Here is a 20,717-nt window from a genome sequence, read left to right on the forward strand (position 1 = left end):
TTTCTGAGCTGAGAAAATAGCAAGTGAGTGTAACTCTTTGCAAGTGAGTGTTCCCATCCCTGCCTACAAGAAGAGGGTCGATTTGTTGAGCCCAGGACCCACGTCATAAGAAGATCATGAACAGCATCTTACTAACAGATTGTAAGGTACAGCATGGAGCTGTAAATGAACTTCGCTAGGTTCAAGGTTGCTAGGTTGGTAAGCACCTAACCAGTTAGAGCTCTGGAATGTTTCCAAAATAGGTAACGACATGAGCCTGCATCTACGCCATTTGACATTGCGATACCTAGTACTAGCAATTCAGTAAAGCTCTTAGGGGCGATTTCTTCACCCTGGCTTAAGCGTTAAGCCAGGTTTAACTGTATGGGTAAGCCTGGCTTACCGGTTAAACCGAGGTGAAGAAATCGGCCCTTAGTAGATTTGGCTAGTAGTGTCAGTAAGTTGTTGAAAATCACAGTGGTATCCACTCGACAACAAAATTATATCAAGATTATATCTTATTGTGTTATGATGTAATAATATTTTTCTATAACTTATTTTAGTTGTTGTTGTTTGTTTATTAACATGGATTTTAACCTTTTATGGGTCATTCATCCCGTTCTATAACTTATTATGGTACGGTACACACTAGATGCAGGATGATGTTGGAATAACTAAAATTGTAATAAAAAGAACACTGGTCTAATCAAGAGAATAACCTATTTTGTTATAATCAGATCAGCAATATAACAAAATGTGAAATGAATTTTGGATATTAAACATGATTATATTACAATAAGTTAAAAATATCAAGGTTTGTTATAATTATGTTATATTTTTGATACAATTTTCTAGTCGGGATTGCTTTGTGATTCCTACAGCATTAAAAGTTGTTTGGGAAAGCAATGTACGCTAAGACAACTTGCCGTTAATGATATGATGTCTCTAAAAGGCCCAAACTCAGAAATTCTGCAAATACCATTGCAAATGATCCATTTGTTTTTTAAAGGTGGACTCTCTCGCAAAGGTAGACGCACAAAAAATATAATCAGTGATAGAAGAATTTTACATGATGAAGTTTTGACATCTAGCTCACTAAAGTTGCCTTAAAGTTGCCAAAATGATAGCCGAGATGATCAACTGGTCTATTTTCTTGCATTAATCAATAGTCTTTAAATAATCAATCATCAGCCAAATGTCTCTGATGAAAAGGAGTTTGATTTGCGAAAAAAAAAGAGTTTTCATGGTGTGGGCTAGCAGTTAGTTTGGTTTTCTATTCCGCAGAATCGTATCCCGTTCTGTGGCTTAGTTGGTTAAAGCACCGGTCTAGCAAATACGAAGTCTTGGGTTCAAATCTCACCAGAATGCGATTTTTTTTTACAAATTTCATCTCTCAATTCATCAATTATTCGCATTCCGTGCCTTCTTGTTACAAGTGTTGAGTAAATTTCTCTGCACCTTCGTTTCTATATCACCCTCGTCGACAATCTTGCACTTCCATTCCCTCAAACACAATTAAAAATTACCAAAACAAACCCAATTATTCTCCCTTTTGTTCATCGACCACCACCAACCAGTACAGTCCCTTCTCGTCATTTCTTTCCGTTATCTAATGGTTGTCGCGTGCTAAGCCCATAATAAGGAAAGCCAAAGAACTCAACGGAACACAAAGAACCGCGCACACACATCCGTATCGATCGCCAGCAAAAGTCTCAACATAAAACCCTGTGACAAAGTCTATTTTCACTCACCGTTCCGTTCCGTCCCGTCCCGTTCCCGGCACCTTGCGAACCACAAGAAACGAATCGGGCTGTCCGTTATCACACGCGTTCAGTCGGGCTGTAGTGAGGTGAGAGTGAGTCCTGGCGGGTCATCCCCGAAAATGCGAACGACTAACACAGGACGACGACGACGACGACGACATGCACCACAAAGGAATAGTGTGTTAATGGAACGCAGGATATTCCATTTTCGGGCAAAGGGGTGCCCGTCCGTGTAAGCGGAGAGGACTAAAACGATATTAAAAATACTCTGGGGAATGACACACTCACTCAGTCTCTCTCTCTGCTGCTGCTGCTGCCTGACTTCGTGTGTTCTTGAGGCTTTGGTCGTCCCAACAAGCAGAAGTCAGCAATTTTACCCGGCCCGAGTTAGCCTAGGAAGGAGTCATATTTCTTCCTTGCTTTGTCAAACGGAACATTGTCGTCCCCTCTCCGACGACAGACAGCGCACCCCCCGGAATAAGACCTGGAAGGAAGGGAAAGGTGTTCGCCGCAGCCCTACCTTTGTGCCGCCGTAGTTCGGAGTCAACGTAGCTATTTTCGACTATGGTGGAAGGTGCGGAACCAAGAGGAGCGAATTTAATGTCCTTGCTATAAATCAATTTGACGACAGTTAGGAAAAGTCACTAGCGAGTAGTTTAACCTCTTGTGGGAACACTTACAAGTTTTGACATAAACCTGGCCCCGTGCGTTCCTCCGAGCGTTCCTTCCTGTAGATATCTCGAGTTCGAGCGCTAAATGTGATGTCTCAGCAAAAGTCACTCGATTGGAGCTAGACCGATGACGACGACGACGCACATTGGAGTAAATCACATCAAAACCCGATCATAAGTGGAAAAACTCAAAATGAGGTAATTGGGTTTTCCGTTGTGTTTTTGCCAAGTGTAGTTATCGTGTAATCGTTTGACAGCTGAGCAGTGTACAAATGTTTTGGTTACGCTTATCAGAAGAGGTTAAGTGAAGCTGAAGTTTAGCCGTTTTCTTTGATATAACTCACAGCGCGTGCTAGCTTTGACCGTACAAAGTGAATGAAATTGATAGTCAATCAATTCAACAATGCAGTTTGTTAAAGAAGGTTAATGTTGTTATTCTGTTAATTTGAAACCCAAACAAATTGACGTTGAATTTACATACAATATATGAAAATTTTGAAAAAAAAAATTTGATGGAATCCTTTACCGTACATTCAAAATGAAATAAGTTGATTTTCCGGCTGTTTCCGGAAAATCTGCGTTAAGTGTATGATAAAACTACTGTTACTCTTTCAAATGCAGAAAGAAAACCTTCCGGATGTTTCCGATTTCAAAAGTTGCAACACTTTGAAAAAAATCGTGATAATTATATTATTATATGATATTATTTGCCTTAAAACACTATTTGGCCCTCTGAACGTATTTTTGCTGAAAACTAGAACTCAACAGCTTTCAAGAAAAAAAAGAAGTTTAAAATCGGTCAACTGGTTCAAAAGTTGTGATTTTTTGAAAAATTTTAGTTTTGAAAAAACTTGACTTTTACAATCATAAAATTGGTCACCCTAATGACGAAATAAAAAGAATCGAAAACTATGTAAAACGTTTCATTACTAATTTGGGTTGCATTTGGGTTGTGAAAATGCGTCAAAATAATTTTGATCAGTTTTGATGTACTAGGTGCTCCACTGTGCGACGGCACAAACTGCTTAATTAAAGTTTGCAGGAACGTGAGAATACGCCACACATTATTTCGATCCCACAATCATCCTACACGTCTCTTCAGAAGGTAACTATTATCGCACACCACTTGCTCTGGCGGAAGATATGGAAATTCTCCGTTGTTTTCGTTTCATAATTTATAAACAATACACAACTTTAAATAGAACAACCTTGACACCGCACACCGGGTTGCTTCTCGGAAGGATCTCCTCCATAGGCCCTCTCCAGGGGTGGGTCTTGTTTTCCCGACAATTTCCCAAACGCTCAACGCCGCGTGGAAAACAGCGACTTAATTGCGTTGTGGTTTCTTCTAACTCATCCTCCTCCTGCTTACCTGCCTGAACAGCCCCCGAACGGAAGAGATAAGCATCCCGCAAAAGCGCGTTGATTACGACGACAACAGGCAAATGTAGTCCTCTGACGGAGGATTCGAGTTTTCGTAGGCACGTAGGCGTTATCGCGGTATAAAACCTTGGCAATAGCGACGAAAGGTGCGAAAATAGGTTTTGAAGATGTTTTCCGGCAAAGGATGTGTGCTTTGCTCGATGTTTAGACACGGAGGGATATGTGGTACAGTTGTTGGAACGGTGGCAGTTGCTACTGTTTTAGCCGAGAGATTACGCTGCTACATCGTTTATGGAGATGCGTGTGAGTTTGGAGCATGGAATAACATAGAAAATTTGACTGAAAATGTTAAGGAAACTTCTGCCGTGTGCAGCATAGGTGTTCCACGCAGTGCTGAAAATGTCATTTCGACATCTCTGAATTCAATCAGCTACAACTCATTGTAGAAGCTCAACCTGAGAATATGGTACATGAAAAACTTGTGCGGTTAGACCAGTTCTACAAGAAAGTCACGGAAAACTCGCTCTTTTTTTGAGCATTTAAGGTAAATGTCACGGACTACCTTCGAAAAATGCCAATTGATATTTTTTTTGTTTATAAAGACTTTAGCCTGAAGGGGCATTCGTCTCTAGGGCAATTGATATTCACCATGTAAATCATTGGCATTTTTCGAAGGTAGTCCGTGACATTTATCTTTAATTATCGAAAAATATCGTGACTTTCTTGTAGAGCTGGTCTAGCCGCACAAGTTTTTCATATACCATATTCTCAGGATGAGCTTCTAAAATGAGCTGGGTGTGGATCAAATTTGATATGCCAGATCTTACGCCATAACGCACTGTTTTAGGGTGATCTACTCGCGTTACGGGATTATCCCAGGAATGCCTTTCCTGGATTCGCTCTGATATTGTTCCAAGGATTACTTTAGAAAATCCTTCAAAAATTCATTCCGGAAAGTCTTCCATGGATTTCTTTTGAAAGTTCCTTAGAACATATTCCATGAATCACTTCAGAATCTCCTCTAGAATTTTCGTTAGAGGATCCACTTGACAATTCTCCAAAAAATCCTCATCAAAACTTTCACGTGTTTCCTTAAAAAAATCATCTCTAGATTTTTTTGGAATCCGCACGGATTTTTTTCAGGAGATCTTTCCTCCAGAAATCCTACCAGCAATTCTTAAAGGAAATCAAACGTTCCTCCAGAATTTTCCAAGAATTTGTCTCCGTAGACTCCTTTTGAATTTTTTGAAAAGATTTTTTTAGAAATTCTTCTAAGGATACTTCTAGAACTATGGAGATAAACTAGCTTCTGGCTGAATTTGCTCATAATAAAAAGTCAATAATATTAATAATACCTTCAGAAATTTCCCGGGAATTTCTTATAAGATTTGTCCAAAAATTTCAAGCCCAAGGAAATCTTCTATGGCTTTCCTTCAAAATTAATCTATAAATTTCTTCAGATTTTCAGATGTTCTATCATGAATTTCTCCGAAAAATTCTCCAAGATTTTCTTGGGTAGACTTCTATGGCTTCCTTATGAAACTCCACCATGAAATTCTTTTCAGAATTCGTTTGAAAAAGTCATCGAACATTTTCTAGAGATTTCTTTAAAATATTCAACAGGGATTTCTTTAAAAAATATTAATGCGTTTTTAAAAAGATTATTAAAATGTTTTTAAAAAGATTCTTAAGGTAATTCTTCAGGAAACTCTTAAGAAATTCCTCCTGAGATTCCTTCAGAAATTTGTCTGGGATTTCTTCGAATATTCTACCAGAGATTCATTTAAAGGTGCTTTCTATGATTCCTAAAGAGATTCTATCGAATATTACTTCAGGATTTCTTTTGAAATTACTTTGAAGACATTTTTAACTCCAGAGACTTCAGGAAACTTAGCAAGGGATTTCTCAAAACTCTTTCCATGGAGTTTTTAAGATATTCCTATAAAAACTTCTTTACAAATCTAACTGAAGCAATCTCTCTTCAGAAATTCTTCCCAGCGTTTCTCCAAGAATTCTTTGTGAAATTTCTCCAGTGATTTCGCCAAAAAAAAATATAAAAGTTTTTTTTTAGAATTTGCTCTTGTGAAATCTTTCCTCGGATGTCTTAAAAGATCACTGCAGAATTTGTTCCGGGTTTTCTCCAGGGAATTTTCAGAAATTCTTACAGATATCGCCTAAAAATTACTAAAGCATTAAATTACAAGGAATTTTTAATAAATCCTGTCAAGAAATTCCTTGAAAATTCCTGGAGATACATTTGAAAACTCCTAGAATTTTTTTTTTAGGAATTCCTGAACAAAAACTCCTGAAGCAATTTTCAAAGTTATCTCTTGTGCAATTCTAGGATCAACACTTAAGATAATACTTAGGAGAACATTTGAAGAAACAACTTAAGAAACCCCCTTCATTCTCAGAAAATGAATCATGAGAGACTAATATAAGAACTCTGCAAGTTATTCCAAGGAAAAATGCTTGAATAACTTCACGAGGGATTTTTGAAACAATCCGTATAGGAATTCCTGAAAGAATCTCTTGAAAAATAAACCGTAGAAAGCGCAGACATAGTTTATCGTGGAATTCTTCTTGTTTTCCCTGAATAAATTTCTGAAGAATCCATGGAGAATGTTCTGAAGGAATCCTTGGAAGAATTCCTGGTGATAACCCTGAAGGAATTCACAGTAAAATTTATCATACAATATCTGAAGGGACTTGTATATAAATATCCTTCAACTACTGCCTGGCCGGGGCCCGTGGCGTAGTGGCTACACGTTCGATTCATAAGCGGATGGCCATGGGTTCGATCCCAGCCCCGGCACTTCGTCAGTTGCTCTTCCCCCCGAGAGCGGCTGGCACTTGACCCTCTTCTGAGCTCTCATAGCTCAAACGGACCCGGATAATTGGATATCGGCGAACAGCAACCCATAATGGACGACCCCCAATCGGACTGGAAACAGGAACAACAGCCATGCATCATTTCATCATCGTGCTCATCATTCTACCAAGGACAGGGAAGAAAAGTGAAAGCAGCACAAAGGCAAACCAGTTCGATACAGTTGAATAAGAATATAATAGAATACATTTAGGCACTGAACAAGTGTAAGTGCAGCCACCAATTGGAATCGCTCACGTAGTGCCTAGTGGACAAAAGAGCTGTAAAATAGGTTAAGTTGCTAAGAATAAAAAAAAAAAAAAACTACTGCCTGGAGAAATTTTGGACAGAAATCCTGCAGAAACAATGAAAAAAAAAATTGTGGAGGATTTTTTTTAGAGAAATCAATTTTTAAGAAATCTTAAAAATAATTTCGAGATAAACTAGAAAACCCTGTGCATGCATTCAAAGGATTTTTTTTTACAAATAAACGCCCAAGAAACTCCCCTTTGGGAGAAATTCAAGAAATATTTTTTGACAAAGTTTCTTGAAGTATTCCTGAATTTATAAAAAAAAAACAAGAGGTATTTCTGAAAGAATCTCCTAATCCCTATAACAACTTTCTCCTGGAATTGCATCTTTTGAAGATATGTTTGGAAGCAGGCTTTTCTGCACTGAGCGATCTGCTCTTAGGATTTAAACCATCAAAATCATAGTACATTAAAAATCTTTCATCTGTTTTTGAAAGGATACTAAGAGGAATCTTTAGAGGAATCCTTTCTAAACTTATTTGAAACATTCCATAACTTTTTGGATAAATCGTCAAGGAAAGTCTGGTGGTGTTGCTGGAGGTAGCCCTGAAGAAATTTCTATAAATTTAGTAGAATTCTTGCAAAACATTAAAAAAAAAAGAATTCCAGCGAGAATATGCCTTTCGCGATAATTCCATAAACATTTAGTGAAATAATAGTGCCTGGAGGGGTTTTCCCGGAGTAATTCTTCCTTAGGTGCAAAAGTGAAGTTATTTCCTTGGGGGCGTACCAGTACAGTGGGCGCTGGAATTTGGAAACCTTCAGTAACCAGCTCAGGTTTTACCATGACAGCACTGGACCTTAGGCCAACAGTGCAGATTGTCGATAGTTCTTTGTGCAGGACTGAACAAATTTCCAAAATGAATCAACATTCGTAAGAATTTCACCGATTCAAACTCAATTGGAAACTGGAATAATTCCCAGCACCGGGTCCGGCACGTGTTCGCATGCGATTATCTTTCTTCCCCTTTCCAGAAGCATCAACCGTCCCGTCCCATTCGTAGAGATGCATATCGAATAGATTCCATTCACACGTGCTCGAAAAATTCCTCTCCTTCGGTCCTGTAGAGCAAGCACCTAGGGAAGAGAGCTCAACCTATTCAAATCCATCCAACCGGGTCGAGAATAAACGATTTATTGCCCAAAATAGAGACATGAATCAAAACAAGGTGGACGCCTTTACGCACCCAAAAAGAAGAACGGAGAAATATGAAAGATGCCGAATTGACTCGTGTCGCTGCCGTACAGCACCTTGAGTTGAGTAATCGCAACTATACAAAAGAAACACGGTAGGGGAAGAAAGGTGAAAGGTGTCCCAACAAGGAATATGAGTCCTTGGTTTGCTCCGAAAGGTTGACACCTTTTCCTTCGTTTCGGGATGTTTGAGTCTGGTTTGAACGGGCATGGTTTCCTTCTTCTATGATCTTTTATTGTGGTGGCGCTTCGTTCAGGATCAGGACATGAATGAAAAGGGATTGCCCTCTCCCATGTGCACCACCAATTGGCGTAATCTCTTAAAGGACTTTTTTTTCGGATGGTGGATTGTGAAAACGTAATCGTCCTGTTCTGGGAAGGCACGTGTTTGATTCCGTTTTTGCTCTCAAGTGGTTTTTTTTAGAATGCTACTTATGTCGATTGGATTTGATTGCGGTGTGCAGTTTCGATGATCTAACAAGATTCTGAAGTTTTCTTTTCGTCGTTTGTTGTGGAACGCTGCTTGCGTAATTGTTATTGAGATTGGGATCAAACCGAAATCAGCAAAATGGTGATTATCCTTTTCCTCCTCCGTACCCCTGCACCAACAACACCATCATCAGGATACGAACGAAAGCAGAAAGCAATCTTTCCGATTGGCTTGATTTGAACGATCCGGACAGGGATGATGATGGGGTTCGTCCCGAGGTGCAACATCACTCAGCACTAACGATTATGATGATGAAATTTCTGTTCTTCAGTTCTCCGAGTTCTCCTCCTCAGCATATCGACGTTGAGAATGTCTATGAAATGGAAACCGCACAGACACACACAAACACACACGCACACTCTCTCTATCGAAAAGCCAAATTATGTAAAGCCTCAAAACAATGTCAAATTGTCTATCACCCCCTTGGGAGTGGTCCGTTCTTGTGCCAATGCCAAGGATGGATTCAGATCCAGAGTGTATCATCACTTCGGTTCGTCCCATTCCGTCGTCGTCCGGGCCGCATGATTATAATATAGCTGCACATTTGTTACACACCGACGACGAACGAGGAAGAACCTTTCCGGTCGTTTACTTCCCGGAGCATCATCATCAGCACCGGAATGAATGGACGGATGAACCTAGTATCGCCACCACACCACATAGTAGGGATGCTTCAATCGAATGATGACGACATCGGTTGGCTTTCACTTCCATTCAGAGTCCGGCGGACAGAGATACTCAACATCGCCGGTTCCCTTGAGTTCCACCAAGTGTGTTAGTCGCCCCGTTGTCGGGTGGGTTACGTTGAGAGGCAAAAGCACCCCAAACGAGATAAACGTTTTGTTTTGTAAAATTCTGGACTTCCAGAAGAGCTATAGAGCTGCGAAGGTCTGCTATTCGGGTTTTGTTTATGTAACCAGATGGTGGTAAACGAAAACGATGCACAGTCTTTTGGGATAAGTTGCAGTTTGGTGCTAACTCCCCCGTTCATGAGAGAAACAACCGTGGTTTTGCATTAGTTACGTAGCAGTATGAGGCTGGATTCAAAAAAGTTGAATGGCTAATGGATAAGGTGCAACCAAGTGGTAAAGATTGTTCAACATGATTGAATTCACAGACTGTAGAGAAGTCCACATGAAGCCCTTATGTAACTCAAAAGTTCGGTCTGCCACTCCTGAGATTTTAAATGTTTTGGACACGAATGCCTCTCAGTTAGAAGTTTCTACTTAAGTTCTGTCTGTCTGTCTGTGGGCTTCGTGGCCGTGCGGTTAGTGGCGTCAGTCGTTTTGGCGTATTGTGAGTGCCACGGAGTGAGGGTTCGATACCCGCTCCAGTCGGAGGAAACTTTTCGTCAAACGAAAAATCCTTCATTGGTCCACTGGGTGTTCCGTATTGTCCGTTGCCCAATGTAAGTGATTGTTCAGTCTGTGCAACCTCTGGTTGAAGACGGTGTAGTGTCTTTTTTTAAAGCGATTTAAAAAAAAATTCCGTTAGAAGCATTTCTTCGCACCTGCGATGGATCTTACCCTGCGATGGATTTTTTTTTGAGAATTTTTTGAAAATTACCTGAAGATTCTGAGAGATTCAGAAATCCCTGCCGTGGATGCCGATAATTACTGGCATACATACAATCAGAAAATTCCTGCAGTGGAATCCCAAGATTCCCACCGAAAAATCCTTAAATTTCCACCGATGAGTCTGCAGATTGCCGCTTTTGAATATAGATATTTGAGATTTCACAATCTTTTCAGATCCCGCTCAGGAACCTGCAGATTTTTGCTGTACAATCCTGAGATCTTTGACATGGAATCAGGAAATTTCTATCAAAGAATACAGAGATTTCTGCCATGGAATCGGCAAGCTTCTGCCGTGAAACCTGGGGTATTCCACCAAGCAATCGGGAGTTCGGATAATCATGCAATTGCATCCGGAGATTCGCTGTGGACATCAAAGACTCACGTTGTGGAGTAAAGTGGCAACCTCTGCAGATTTCCAAGATTTCCATCGTTGATCTAGAGATCTTTACCGTAGAATTACGCTTCTGGGAAAATGTTTGAAAGAGTTTCTAAAATAATCAGTGGATATATTTAAAGAGGTATCCTTAGATGAGAACTTGAAAAAAATTCTGAAGTATTTTGGAAAAAGATCTTCTTCTTCTTTGTGGCTCTACGCTCCCAGTGGGACTTGGCCTTAGTGTTCTTTAAGCATTTCTATGGTTATTAATTGAAGGGCTTTCTTTGCCTGCCTTTGCATGAATTTGTATATTGTGAGGCAAGTTCAATGATACACTATGTCCAGGGAATCGAGAAAATTTTCCCGACTGGAATGGGAATCGAACCCGCCGTCTCCGGTTTGACGATCCATAGTCTTAATCACTAGGCTAACTGGGGACTTCGGAAAAATACCCGAATAGATTCCCACAAATCTCTGTATGAATTTTTGCAGGAATCCCTAAAAAAATCTGCGTAAACCATTATACAAATACTTGCAGGAATATTTTTATGAACCCCTAGAGTAATTTCTGGAGAAATAGTTTCGGGAATATCCAATGAAATCTCCGAATAAATTCCTGACGGAGTACCTGAAGTAGTTCGTGACGAAATACCTATATGAATCTCTTAAATGAGCTTTGAAAAAAAAAATCTGAAAAAAATCACTGGAAGAACTTTTGAAAGATAATCCTGGACCAATCATTGAAAGAAACCTTGTAATGATTTCTGTGAAAATCCGCGAACGATTTGCAAAAGAAAACCTGAAAGTATTTTGAGAGAAACCCGTGTTACAGTTTTGGAAGAAACGCAGGAATTTTAAAAGAACCTTGGGATAATTTTTGGCAGAATTTCCGAAAGATTACTTGCTATAATCTCTGAAAGAATTCTTGTAGAGATTTCTGAAAGAATTCATGGAAGATTTTCAGAACAAAAAACTTGAAAGAATTAAATCAGCCCGTGAAGAAATTGTAGAAGGAGTGCAGGTATTTTTAAAAGCAACTTTGGATAAATTTCTGGATGAATCTCTAGAGGAATTTTTGAAAAAATCTTTGAATGAATAAAGGAAATTGGTCAAAACTGCCAGCACCGCGTTTACACTGTTTATATTTTAAAATTGAGACTTTTTCAACTTGTTGTACAAAATACAATGGTGCGATTCTTGAGAAGTCAATAAACACTTGAGGAATTTTCTCAAGAAATACCTGGTAGAATTTCTAAAGAAAACGTTAGGAAAGTATCTCCAAAATAGTTTCTAATAAAATATCATGGATTTTTAGTAGAATCCATGAAGAAATTTCTTGAGGCATCCCCTGCGGGATTTCTTTATAAACTAATGAACAATTTTCTGAAGCAGTTCATGAAAGATATCCATGAACTGGAGAAGTTTTGAAGGAATGCTTGGAAATTTTTCTGAAAGAACCTGTAGAGGATTTTCAAAAGGAATCCCTTGAAAGAACCGCTGGAGATTTTAAGGTGAATATATGACGAAGCCACACCTCAAATTTTCAAGAGCACGAGCTGAATGAACCAAACGACGGATTGCGCTGAAAAATTGATCGATTGGTCACCACCGGGGTGTGACCAATCGATCAACTTTTCAGCGCAATCCGTCGTTTGGTTCATTCAGCTCGTGCTCTTGAAAATTTGAGGTATGGCTTCGTCATATAATGTCCTTAAAGACGCGGACACCGTCTTCAGCCAGAGGCTGTACAGACTGAATTTTAACTTAACACTAGACAAGGGACAAACACGGAGCATGCACCAATGGATACGGAGACGAAACTATTCTCACGAAATGTTTCATCGCCCGGAGCGGGAATCGAACCCTCACCCCACAGCATGGTGCGATTAGAAGCTTGGTGACCCTAACCGCACGGCTACGAGGCTCCACATTATTGGAATCTCTGTGAAAATTTAGGTTGCATGGGAGGATTATTTTGAAAATTTTATGAAATAATGTCTGGAAAAATTCGGAAGAAAACATAGATGCCTTTCTAAGGAAGCATATGTAAAAAAAGAACTTGATGAATCCTTGAAAGACTTTTAGAAATCACTGAAAAAATGTCTGAAAAAATTCTTGTTTTTTTTTCTTAACGAATCCATGGAGGAATCACTGCGGAAATCTAGGGAACGCTTAGTCTGAAGAAGTTCATGGATAGTTTTCTGAAGCAATTCATGCAAGATTTCTATAATGAATCTCTGTAGAAATTTATGAAGGTGTTAGTGGAAGATTCTTTGATAGGGATCCTTCTAAATTTTTTGAAAATAATCCCTAAAAAAATTCTGAAACCATCTCTGGATTTTTTATGGAAGCTCTGTAAGAACTTCTCAAGGCTGCTTGAGAGGAATTATTTGAATAATCAAATGGAGATAATATAGAGGAATTTCTGGAAGAATTTCAGAAGACATTTTGAGAGGGATTTTTCTCTGGTAATATTATTGCGGAAATTCCTGAAAATATTTTTGAAACGTATTCCAGGAAGGTTTTCGATATGAATTCCTTGAAGATTTTGTGAAAGAATCCATTTTTTCAATGGAATCTCTATATGAATTCCCTAAAAATGTTTGGCAGGAACTTTTAGAAATAATCTATTGAATATGATATAATATAATGTCTGGAAGAATTTCGAAAGAAATGTTGAGTGGGATTTGAAAAGACAAGGATCTCTTTAAAAAAAAAAATAAAAATTTAGGGATTTTTTAAAGAATTACTGGGTTTTGGATTTTTTATCAAATTTCTGAAGGAAATTCTGGGGGATTTATTATAGAAAACCCTGTAGAAATTACTAGTGAAATCTATGGAAGGCGTTTAGAACGAAACTCTGAAGGAGTTTCTGAAGCAGTTCATGGATGATTTTGTTGAATAATCTCTCACAAAAAATTCTGAAGTAATTTTGAAAGAAATCTCTGGGATTTTTTTCCTGAAAGGTTATTTGAAATAATCCCAGGAACCCATGGAAGATTATTTAAAGGAATACTTGAAGTATTTCAGAAGGAATTTTGAAACTGTTTTCGGAAGAAATCCTTTGAAAAAATATGAAATTCTTGCCTTTAATTTCTAAAGAAATCTACTGCAGGTTTTTGCCTTTCTCGTACACTAAGTGTACTGGAAAGGCTATATGTTCACTCCAAAAATGACTTTTTGATAGAAGGCCCGGAGGGTCGAGTCACATATACCAATCAACTCAGCTCGACGAATTGAGGTGATGTCTGTGTGTGTGTATGTATGTGTGTGTGTATGTGTGTGTGTGAGTATGTGTGTGTACAAAATAAACTCACATCACTTTTTGGCAGTAAACCTCAACCGATTTTTATGACCGACGGTTCATTCGACGCGGAATCTGGTCCCATTATTTCCTATTGAAAATGGTTCGGATCGGTCTAGCCGTTCCGGAGTTATGGCCATTTAGGTGTTCCGGACCAGTACCCTTGGAAGGGGCCATACATAAAAATGTAACAAACACATACATGCGACACATCAAACTGCGGCATTTTCGATTACCTGATAAACAGTTAGCAATAAAACAGACTCACACCATATCTGAACCGGTAGTATTCCGGAACCGGTTCCGGGTGTCCCGCCGGAAGTGGCCAAATATAAAAGTGAGCCAAATCTATGCATGCGACACATCAAATTACGTCTATTCCGATAACCTGATGAACAGTTTGCAAGAAAACAGTTTCAGACCATATCTGAACCGGTAGTGTTCCGGAACCGGTTCCGGATGTTCCGCTGGAAGTGGTAAATATAAAAATGATCCAAACCCATGCATGCGACACATCAAACTGCGGCATTTTTGATTACTTGATAAACAGTTAGCAATAAAACAGACTCAGGCCATGTCTGATCCGGTAGTGTTCCGGAACCGGTTCCATGTGTCCTGCTGGAAGTGGCCATATAAAAGTGATCCAATGCTATGCTTGCGACACATCAAATTACGGCAATTTCGATAACCTGATGAACAGTTAGCAAGAAAACAGTCTCAGACCATATTTTAACCGGTAGTGTTCCGGAACCGGTTCCGGGTGTCCTGCCGAAAGTGGCCAATTATAAAAGTGAACCAAACCCATGCATGCGACATATCAAAGCGTGGGTTTTTAGATAACCTAATGAAAGCTGGCAAGAAAATAGACGCAGACCACATCTGAACTGGTAGTGTTCCGGAACCGGTTCCGGATGCCCCGATGGAAGTGGACAAATATAAAAGTGATCCAGAACTATGCATGCAACACATCAAATCGCGGCAATTTCAATAACCTGATAAACAGTTAGCAAGAAAACAGTCTCAGACCATATCTGAACCGGTAGTTTTCCGGAACCTGTTCTGGATGTCCCGCCGGAAGTAGCCGTATATAAAAGTGAACAAAACTTATGCATGCAGCATACCAAATCACGGCTTTTCCGACAACTTGATGACCAGTTATCAAATAAGAAGGCTTAGACCACATAAGGGATTGCCAGTAGTGCCGAAACTAGTTCCGGGTATCCCTCCAAAAGCGGATAAATATAAAATTGAACCAAACCCATGCATGCGACACAGCAAAGCGCGACTTTTTTGATAGCCTAATACACGTGAGCAAGCAAATAGGCTCAGACTATTTAAGAATCTAACGGCAGTGATCCGCAACCGGTTCCGTGCCGGAAGTGAAACCAAACCCATGAATGCGATACCTCAAATCACGGCTTTTTAGGCTTTTTCAGCCAGAAAAGGTCAAACGTAAAAGAGAACCATTATATGTGACATAACAATGACTTATACAGTAACATGATAAACGGTTAGCCAGTAAATAATCTCAGATCATATTTGGGAGAACCGTTTGTTTTCCAGAGCTGGTGAAGAGACGAGTAACCCGCCGGAAGTGGTAAAATGTAGAAGAGCAACTCGCCGGAAGTGGTAAGCCAAAGCGGCGTTTTTGATAACCTGATGAAGTGATTAAATATGTAGAAGTGAACCAAAATCGTGCAATAATATGAATAAAGTTAACCTTCTTCATGCATGTGCTAACGCTCACTCCACTGCCGTAGTACATGGAATGGGGTCATAATGACCCCAATGCACAATCGTTAAGTTAAGTTGGTCAAGCAGTCAACTGAGAGGTCTGATATTGTTCAGCTCTGTTTTGCTGTTGAACATAACATCGCAATATGTACCATCAATAAGTTTCCCAAACCGATGATGGCTTTGTTAAAATTGTTGTTTTTCTATATAAAGTGCTCTCAGGATTCAGGAACATTTTGGCTAACGTCGATGGAAAAACCATGAGTACATATTTGACGAGAAAGGCACTATCACCACTAGGTGGATTAATCTGGTTTTTTTTTAAAGGATTGCTTTGAGGATTTTTTTTGAGAAATCTCAAGAAAGTTTTATAAAAGAATCCATTGAGAAAATTATTGAAGAAATTCATGGTGAAATTTCCGAAGCAATCTATGACATATGTTCTAAAAAATGCGTATAACATTTATTCACTAGCAAAATTTTTAAAGAAATCCAATATAAAGTTTCTGAGACATTCTTTGGAAGATTTTATGAAATAATCCATGAAGGAATTCTTTCGGGAAGAATCTACGAGAAAATTTCCGAAGGAATGTTTGGCGGCATTTTCAATGGGAAACAAGCGGAAGAATTACAGACGAAATACCTGAAGAAATTAAAAAAAAAAATACATGAAAAAAATGGGAGAAACATCTTTTTGAACTTCTGATGCAATTCCTGGGCAAATTTCTAGATGAAACCTTGCAGAATTTTTGGAAAAAAAAAATAATCATGATGCATTTCTTAACCAATTATGCAAGATAAAAAAAACTTTATAAAAAACTTTGGAGGAATCCTTTGAAGAATTTCTGAAGGAATATCTGATGAAACACGTGAAAAAAATTCTCGAAAAAATGCTATAGAAACCCTTGGAGAAATTTTCTAGAAAATTTCGAAAAAAAAACATGTTAGGAATCTGTGACGGATTTTTAAGACAATCCCTGAAAACAACTGCTGGAGAAATCTCAAGAAGAATTACTGAAGGATTACCAGGGTTGAGTTTCTGAAGAAGAAATTCATATAGGAATCCACGTAAGATTTTCTAATAAAAAAATTGTTACATTTCATGCCTTGTTGAATGTTTGAAGGAATTCATAAAGAAAATTTCTGCATGGATTTTTGGAAGAATTTCTTTTCAAATAATCCAAGAAGGAATTCGTGGAAAAATTTCTAGAAGAATCTGTGGAGAAATTTCTGAAGGAATCATGGTCGAATTTAATGGGACGTCCAAACAAATTTTCTGAATACCTAAAGGAGACCATCCGATGGAATATTTGAAGGAATGCCAAAAAGACATAAGGAATACATCTAGACAAAATTCTAAAGTAATCTTTGGAAAAACATCTAAAAAATCTTGTGGGATTTGAAAAATTATGGAGAAATTTCTACAGCAATTCATGTAAGATTTTGTAAAAACAACTTTGATGAAATTTCTGTAGGAATCCCTGATAAAATGCATGAAGGAATCCTTTGGATTTTTTGAGGCTTCTTAGAACACCCCCTGAAAGAGTTTTTGAATGAATCTTTGAAGTTTTTTTTTTATAATAATCCCTGAAGAAATTTCTGGAGCAATCTCTAGAAGAATTCATAATGTAATTCTTGGTGAGAATTCATGGAGGAAATTCTGTAGCAATCCATGTAAGATTTTCCAAATTAAAAAATGTGAACATTTTTTCTTGTGGGTTTGGGAGAATTTTTGAAAGAATTTATGGTGAAATTTCCTAAGGAATCATGAGCAAAATTTTCAACGAAAGCTTGGACGAATTTATTTAAACGTGCGGAAGAATTTCTGAAGGAACTTCTGAAGAAATTTCAAAAACAAAATCCATCCAACTTTACGCTGGAAAGTGGAGGAATTTCCAAAAACTTCGTGGAGGAATTTAAAATTTACTAATAAATTGAAATATCCCCTGAAGGTTTTGTGAAAGAACGCATTTAATTTTTTCTAAGGAATCTTTGAAGAAATTTCCGATGAAATCACTGGAGGAATTTCTTAAGAAATTTTCGAAAGATTTTCTGAAAACCCCCAGAAGAATGTCTTGAAAATCTCTGGGAAGAAGAAAATTTTGGAGAAAATTCTTGTTTTTTTTTATAAAATGAATTAAATGAAAAAAATTAAGATTTTTTTTCTGAAATTTCTGAAGGAATCTCCGAAGAATTTGTACAGCAATCCCTGAAGAAAATTTCCAAATGAATTCTAGGAAGAGTTTTTAGAAGAATCCGCAAAGGAATTCCTCCTGACATGTTTAGAGACTTCCTGAAAGGATTTGTAAAGGAATCCTAGGGGAAGTTTTTGGGAGAATTTCGAAAAAATTTCTCAAAAAATCTTTGAAAGATTTTCTAAAATAATTCCTAGAAGCAAAATGAATACAGTTATTTCAGAAAACAAAAACCCTGAGCGAATTACTTAAGCAATCCCTGAATATAAGCGAAAAGTTTAAGGGTCGTTCCCGTTCGGGAATTGAAACCGTTACCCTCAAGCATGGTCTTGCAGAAAGCCTGCACGTTTATCGCTTCTACACCACACCAGGATTCTTCTGTCTCCAGTTCAGTTCTATTCGTCATCAGTAGTGTTTTCCAGGCTCAGTCACATCCACGGCACCGGCTGCCGTATAATGAGCGTAATGACATGGAAATGCCCATGGCACCGGGTCCATTTGCCTAGTGTGAGTTATTCAGCCACACTCTGACCGTGAACCGTGGAAGCAACCGGCTCGTTATTTGCCACTCTTGCTCTCGTTGGTGATCGTTCGTTTTCCAAACGGCCATCAAACTGAGCCCATCTTCGGTGTCCTCCTAGTGCCATGGCGCCAACTGGAAAACTCAGCGCAAAGACAACCGCTCTTCCAAGAAACGACGACGGAAGCCTGAAAGGCTCTTTCCCCATACACCCGATGGTGAAGTCCACGCTGGTTGTGGACGGGTCATCGCCGCCGTCCATCCGACACGTTCCATGATTATTCATCATTAATTTATAATTAGCACTGATTGAATTTAGTTATCAAGTAGGGACGGATTTCGTAAAATGCGGACGAGCGATTTTTGATTGAAATTTATGGGTCTGTACTAGGGGCGAACGGCGACACCGAGTGGATGACCGACGACGTCGACGACGGTTCGATGGGGGGCTATGCTAATGATAATGTATGAATGGCACCTTGCTTCCCGAACGACGACGCCGGCAAGAGAGCTATAATACGGCGTCAGCGTAGGGCAAATGATGTGGGAGCGTTCGAGAGCACCGTCGTCGTCCTCAGTGTGGTTCGTGGCTTCAAAAGCGGGACAGTTGACCGAGAGCCCGAGAGGGCAGGCTGGTCGATGTGGGTTTCGCTTCCGTATCTACCAGTCAGTGGATGGTCCCGTTTATCGAGCCAAAGATAGATGGTCCGTCCTGATTCCTGATGGTTGGGAAGGCAAGCGATTGTGTGAGTTGTGTTGTGTCCTGCTCTGGCGGACATTTTATTGATGGCTAAGGATTAATAGGAAAGGTTTCCCGAGTGGGGCCAGCCCGGTTCAGTGTTGCGTACAGATTGGCGGTACTGGACACGGCACCAGCACCAACACCAGCAGCAGTGATATATCAATTAGTTTCTAATCAGAGGATAACCTCTGTCGCCTCGGTTAGCCGATGACCCTTCTTCGTGTTGGACTGTTGTTGGCTTCGAGGGCTTAAGCCAGTGTCGGTCGGTGAATGGTGACGGCTGCCGTCCGGGGTTTGCTGCAGCCGAGCGTAAATGAGTCGCAATGTCTTGAATTCGCTGATCGGCTTGATTAATAGCTGCGATGGGCGTGATAAATTTGTGCTGCAATGTTCTGGTGACGGTGATGTCCAGTTGAGAGAGGGAATTAGTTTGGAATTAAACTTTGAAGCGGTTTTGAATTTTAGCAAATTGTCTGGCAGAGTCGTTCGAAATCTTTTCAACAGTTTCGCAAAGAAGCACCACAGGCTCAATCAATTACGCTCCCTGTGGGCACCGAACAAGCGTTGATTGAGCCATCTTTTCGACTTTCATTGCCGATGCTTAATCACTGTGCGGAAATCACGTCGAAATTGCACTGCTCTTGGCCCCCCCCAGCCAGTGCCAACAACCAGAGCGCAAAGGAAACGTATGGCACGTGGTACGATGTACGATGGCTGTTTAGTTTATAATATCTCTCATTTTATTATTTACACACTCATTCATCCTGATCGTTTAACGACCATTTTCACACCCCCGGCACGGCACGAGAATGATGGCTTATTTCACTTGAGCGATTTGGCGTAAAAATAAATTTAAAGCCTCTCCGCACATCTCGCCATTCCCGGCACCCACCCTCCCTCATCAACTCGATAATTATCCCCGAACACTGTGGCCGGCTTTTCGCAAATCCGACTCTCACTCACTTCCGAGCTTGGCTGTGAATGCCTGTGCACAGCATGTTTACGCACAAAACCATTCGTCATGATTAATAAATGTTTAGATTAACACAAATTCTTTTTTCGCCTCCAACCGGGGCTTCTAGATGCCACAATCTTTTCTGGAATGTGCCAAAAATACTCACAATTTAGTAGTAGCACGGTGGACTGCCGACCTGTTTTCCCAAAACGAGATGAGCTGCGATGGTGTATACTGGGAAGAAACGATCACGCGTCCGAAAACTAGGGAAATGTACGCGCGAAACGGCGAAAATCACTCGTAGCACTAAGCTCCGAACCACCAAACCAACTGGCTCTTCGACTGACAGTTTTCCCCGAGTTTTCCTCAACTACCAATACGCGGGCGAGGCGAGGCGATTACGTCGTCGTCGTCGTTGTCGCCGTCGTTGGTATTTAGCTCTAGCTCTAGGCAGATATAGTGATTCAGTTCCCATGGTTTATCCCGAGTGGGAGGAGGTTACAGGGCAATAATCATAAATATTTTTAAATAGGCTTAAAGGTTTGAAAAAGCCTAACCTTTGGCTAATTCTTTATTTTTCACAATTACACATATTACTACAATCAAAGTTTATCAGTTATTCACCTTATAAACTTTGATTGTAGTAATCACAGT

General features: G+C 39.6%; 1 protein-coding gene across 34 annotated transcripts in view; it reads right to left on the reverse strand.

Annotated features, from left to right (window-relative positions):
• LOC115253893 (protein muscleblind) overlaps positions 1 to 20,717 on the reverse strand; it is a 1,330,915-nt gene that overhangs the window by 399,405 nt on the left and 910,793 nt on the right. For 3 of the 34 annotated variants that reach the window (XR_009999377.1, XM_062860476.1, XM_062860477.1), the window contains exon 1: positions 20,230 to 20,639. The exons of 3 other annotated variants lie outside the window; for them this stretch is intronic. The gene's annotated coding sequence lies outside the window, so the exon portion shown is untranslated. Of the gene's footprint in view, positions 1 to 20,229; positions 20,697 to 20,717 lie in introns of those variants that run through there. 28 more of the 34 variants (XM_062860468.1, XM_062860467.1, XM_062860478.1 and 25 more) reach the window with 26 other exon arrangements.

This window comes from Aedes albopictus, chromosome 3 (assembly GCF_035046485.1).
Source record: "Aedes albopictus strain Foshan chromosome 3, AalbF5, whole genome shotgun sequence".
Classification (NCBI taxonomy): Eukaryota; Metazoa; Arthropoda; class Insecta; order Diptera; family Culicidae; genus Aedes; species Aedes albopictus.